Below are 6,000 nucleotides of genomic sequence, written 5' to 3'. Positions count from 1 at the left end.
TTTTCTGACAGCTCTACAAACTCAAACAAGGATCTGAAGAGGAAGCTGGGTGCCTCTTTTTTATACAACATCATGAAGAACAAAGATTCCACAGTGTCATTTCCCTCCCTTTCTCATACTTGTGTAATCTTTCTGTTGAAGACCGTTAGAGTCACCAGACCCGGTCTGCACTGTTGCAACTAATTTGGCCTTAGTCTTCTCTCCCTTGCTCAGCTGAAATTCAGGACTAATTCCACCAAGGTCATGGAGTGGGTAAAATATTGGAATTTTTAAAAACAATATTTAAAAGGAAAATATAAGCTGTCCATCAGCACATAGAGCAGCTCTGACTGGCCAGTGAAACTGATGGTGGGATGGAACAAGATGAAGTCAGGCTCAGAAAAAGTGACAGTATGGCATATAAGCACATACAAGCTGTTTCTGAGTCCTGACCAGGAAGAGAGAAGACCAATATAACTAAAGTAATCTGTGCTGAAGCCAAGTCTATAATCAAATTGACAAAGGTCAAGTAGATCAGAGGAATCTAGATATTGAGCATTTTCTTCCACATCCATTTCAGCAATCTTACTCAAAAATAGAACATGCAATAAAGGGTGAGAAATAGAAGTTACTTGTAACTGGAGTTCTTCAAGGTGGACTCCGATACTCATGGGATGCGCTGGCCAGTGCAGTTTAGATTGTCGAACCGTCTTGTTAGAGTGCTCACATGCCCCTCCTATCCCTTTCTTCCAAGTTCTCAGTTATTTCCACTGCTTCCTCAGAGGATTTTAAAGACCTGCGAAGAAGAGGGAAAGGTAAGCAGGGAGTGTGTTTACGCAGAGTCCACTTTGAAGAACTGCGGTTCTTCTTTAATAGTCCTCAGCATATTCCTACTCAGGATAGTTTGGCAAGCAGTATTCCATGAACAGATGGTGGGACTTGGAGTCCTAATTTAATAGGGATGGGAGTCTTGGGAATAGTGTTTTGTAAAAGTATGAATAGAGCTCCATGTGGAAGTCTTACATCTCTCAACAATCAGAACATGTTTAAGGCACACAAAAGAAGTAGTCAATGCTCTAGTCGAGTGTGTTAGATGCAATCCTATATCCCTCTTCTATACATTGTCTAACCCACTTAGATCGTGACTGTGAAGAAATAGCATGACTTTTGTACTTGTCAGTGTACCAAAAAAAATTTTAAGGGACTTTCAAAATTCTTTAGTCTTATTAAGATAAGCTAAAGCGCTCTTTCAATGAGTCTTCAAGAAATCAATCATCTTGATATGAGTGAACAAAATTTCAATGTGGTCTAAAATACTCTGCTGTGGGCATTAGAAGGGAAACGATCTTGCCCCACTGTGACATTGCAAATATCTCTATGATACAATCTCATAGAAATATGCATCCTTTAGATTGAGAGCTGCAAACAAATCTAGGGTTGAAAGGCAGGCAATTACTAAATGCTAACATCAACGTATGGGAACAGAACTTTGTGATATAAGCTTGCTCTAATCCAATATTGTACAAAAACCTCAATCTTTCTTTGGTATCAGAAAATATCTGGAATAAAAGCTGTAATTCATGAACTCCCATAATACCTCTGCCATTGATCCTAACTGTAACAGAGACTGATGAATTTCTGATCTTAAAATGCTTTCATAACAGAGGTCCCGGAATAGGAGAGGGGTTGAGAGAAGGAAGGATTTTGAACTGAATGGGATTGCCTTTTTCTATCATTTCTAGAATCCATTAGTCCAATGCGATAAATTCCGTGGGCTGATGAAACAGGAAAGCCAGTTTCCAAAAGGTGGGGAGGAAAGTTCGTTGCCGATTAGTCTGAAGGTCTTGATCTTATTTCAAACTTGAGGCCTGACATTTAGAAGAGAAGCTGAAGCTGAATAATACTTTGCTTTCACTTGAGGCTGAGGTTGAAAGGAGGAAGGTGATTGCTGTTGTGGATGTTTTTTCTGGGGATAGTAAGACAATGAAGATGGAAGATAAAACTCGGTATGGTAGCTAAAAAATGATCCAGGGATTCCTCTTTCATAAGGTTGAAAGAGACCCAAAGATCTTGCTCTGGATCATGTTTAATCTTTCATCCACCTTCAATATTTCATCCACCTTCTTACTAAACAGCCCATTGACTTTCAACAGGAAGATTCTCTATTTTATATTTCATTTCAGGAGGAAGAGTAGAAGACTTCAGTGATGCATGTCTATAGAGTAGCATAACAGATGTGTTGCCCTCGCTGCCAAATCTGAAACAATGAAGGAAGCTCTGAGTGCACATTTTGACATTATCTGGCTTTCAGTTATTAAAGTGTTCACCAGCTTATGTTGGTCCTCTGAACAAGGTAAGCTTGTGAGATAAATCCCACTCCAAAACTTTAGTCTTTGGTTTAGGATTCATTAGTCTTTGCTCCTCTTCTGACAGATCCAAGGAGTCTCCCAATTATGATTTAATTTCGGCAATCAGAGCCATTTTGTCCTGTAATATGTTCTTCTTCAGAACTGAGAGAGTCAGACCCAATGACTTCTATCATGGTTTGGCTCTTACATCAGAGGCTGACACTGGCTTCGATGGTAAGTGCTTAAAAGTCTGATCCAATGACTTGGGAATGGATCCTGGAGCTGAGACTCATACCTTTTGCAATACATTCTTTTTCTTAGACCCAGAAGTGTCTGAAGCCAATACTGGCCTTTCTTCGTTAAGATCAGATCCTTTAGCGGTGCTGGACCCAGGAAGCTTTGCACACCAAGCTTCTAGAAGGAATAAAGATTGTAGCCTGTTCTGCTATTCCTTGTGTGCTTGCAAGGCGAAGGTGCTGCAGACAGAGCATCTCAAAGGAGAGTGGCTCTCACCAAGACAAACTAGGCATCCAGGATGAGCATTCAATGCCAGGAGGACCTCTGGACAAGGTGCACACCTTTTAAAACCAAGTCTCTTCAACTTTGGATCCACCATGGAACTGGTAAATGAAACTAATGATCTCTCAGTAACTTTTCTAAACTACTAAGCTAACATATCCTAAGGCTAAAATAAATTATAAACCGTAACTATACTAAGCTAAGATACTACTAAGCAAGGGATCCAGAGAGGTTTGGGTCCATCTGCTGCTATGGTTGGAAGGAACGGAACTGAGTCAGCAAAGAGCACCATGTCCCCTGTTCTAGCCTCGCCCTCAGAACATTTGAAACAGTGAAGAGAGGGGTAGGAAGGGCGTGTGAGCGCTCTAAAGGGGAATGCTATGAGAAAGTTCCACTGTCTAAGATGGTGCATCCCATGAGTGAGAATATGCAGAAGACATTCAAAGAAGAATTAGCCAGATTCTTCACGTCAAGTGATGATTTCTTGAGCAGAGGCTTTACTAAGACTTCCTTCAAAACAAAAGGGAATCCTGCCCTCTCTAAGAAAGATGTTGACAATCTCCACCAGCACAACACCAAGTTACTTCCCCACTAGCCTTCACAATACAGGAAGTAGGTGAGGAGCAAAAAATTGTCTCAACACCTCCAGTATTTCTATGAGCACCGCTAATTGAAATTCTAGCCGGGAAGATAAGGCCCTTATCTCCCCAAGACCTTGCTCTGGCACCACAGCAGCAGTCAACTCATTCTTAGTCTGATCAATTTTATCCACAAAAAATATAAGGAATTTCCTCACAACAGGAGTGGTTGAGCCTGGATTACCAGATTATCTACAACCCAGATAATGCCTTCTGTCTGAGTTTGTGGATACTATGTTGGAGAAAACAACTTTTTCTTCACCTCACACACCGCCACAACATATTTTTTTAAATCTACATGTTGCAACCTGTCAGCCTCAGCCCAGATCTCAGTGGTCTTCCCTCTTGCTTCATTTTAGATCACCCATAAACCAGGGTGAGCTGTGAGAATGAAGAAAGAAAAGAGGGTGCCTAGAAGCCACCTCATCAATGGTGGAGGGTAAAGACTATTATGAAGTCCTATCAAACCACCAAGAGAGTGGTCTGTCAGGGAACAACATTCTCCTGAGCTCTCTGGAACCTCCAGTGGTGGACCAAACAGGCTCCAAGCAATTACTCTGCTGATCGCCTTCTTGATTCATTATAAAGCAACAGAGGGTCCTGTGGCACCTTTAAGACTAACAGAAGTATTGGGAGCATAAGCTTTCGTGGGTAAGAACCTCACTTCTTCAGATGCCCTTGCATCTGAAGAAGTGAGGTTCTTACCCACGAAAGCTTATGCTCCCAATACTTCTGTTAGTCTTAAAGGTGCCACAGGACCCTCTGTTGCTTTTTACAGATTCAGACTAACACGGCTACCCCTCTGATACTTGATTCATTATGTACTGAATCTGATGACAACTGTGCTAAAACTGGCCCAGCAGCAGCCAACCAGATTTCAGTGATACATTCAAAGTTGGGAGTCTCATCCTTATTAAGTTACATAGCATACATAGAAGATTAATGAACAGTCTGGTCCCTTTAAAAGTCTACCTTTCCTGCAAGAAAGGAGAAGTGGTTTTGTTTTTGTTTTGTTATAGGCTGTTGTTTTTTTAATAGGAGCTCATTGGTATTTGATGGAATTCACCCAGGAGAATAAATGAGATTTGGAAGACCAGGATTGTGTTCTGACATAATCTGATAATCTTTATTTGTCTTTCCAACAAGAAATGGAAATGTATGTTAAAACACAGCAAATACATAGTACAAAAATGAATCTCCATATTGATAGAACAGTATTGAAATGGTGCTGTCATGGGGCCTACTGTACCCCCATTGGAATTGTGGGAGTTTAACCTCTCCTCCCACAATTCTCCTAGCCTGCTAGCGGTATCTACAATCCTGATCAACAAGTACAAAGACTGTAACATGACAGGGAACAGAGCCAGGAAGGAAAGGTAACTCACCTTGTGCAGTAACTGGAATTCTTTGAGGTGGGTGTCCCTATGGGTGCTCCACTTCAGAATTTTCACTTCAGGTGTGCTTACACTCCATGAGCCTTTGATCAGAGATTATTGGTAGTAGTGCCCCTTTGGCTCGTGCATGCACCCTACACATCCTTATGCCCAGCATTAAGGCACATATAGTTTCTTCTCCACTGCAAAGTCCCATAGAAGAAACTATAGAGCACCCATAGGGGGACACCTCTTGAAGGACTCCAGTTACTGTACAAGGTGAGCAAACTCTCCTTCTTCGAGTAGTGTTCCTATGTGTGCCTCACTTCAGGTGACTTCTGAACAATATCCTCAACAGGAGGAGGGAGCTTTAAGGTCGAGTCCAATACTGAAGATAAAACTGCTTTTCCAAGAACGGCATCTGTTCTAGAAGAATGAACCACCATGTAGTACTGGGAGAATGTATGCATCGAAGACCAAGTTGCAGCCTTGCAGACTTCAGCAATGGGAACATTTGAGTAAAGCTGTAGAGGAAGAGAGAGACACCATGGATTGTTCAGGCTGTGTTTGTTCACAGTATAAACCATCCTGAACCAGTCCTGGAAACATCAAAGACATAACTTGGCATGTTGCATCACAAAGGTACAAGCTGCAATGTGTCTGAGTAGCTGAAGGAAATTTCTTGTTGATGTCTGTGGACTGATCTGAATTTTTGAGATGAGGTTTGTTAATGTCATGAGGGCTGTGCATGGGAAGGTAAGCTCTGGTGGATACTGCATCTAAGCAGGCCCCTAGGAACTCTATCCTTTGCAGCGGGCTCAAAGTGGATTTCTTGATGTTGATCTGCAGACCTAGCCTGCAGAACAGAACCTTTGCTGAATTTATTGTGGAGAGAACATTGTTTTAAAACCAGCCCTTGAATAGCCAGTTGTCAAAGTAAAACAATTATCCCCAGATGTCAAAGATAAGCAGCAAACGCTGCTAGTACTTTGGAGAACACATGCATGGCAAAGAAAGGCCAAAAGGAAGCACCTGATACTGGAAGTGAACTTGACTGACTAGAAACCAAAGGAATCTCTTGTGCATAGGGCAATGGTTCCCAAACTGGGGTTCGTGAACCCCTGGGGGTTCGCAAAATGTTAC

Source organism: Emys orbicularis, chromosome 10 (assembly GCF_028017835.1).
Source record: "Emys orbicularis isolate rEmyOrb1 chromosome 10, rEmyOrb1.hap1, whole genome shotgun sequence".
NCBI lineage: Eukaryota > Metazoa > Chordata > Testudines > Emydidae > Emys > Emys orbicularis.
Note: the sequence above shows the minus strand (reverse complement) of the source record.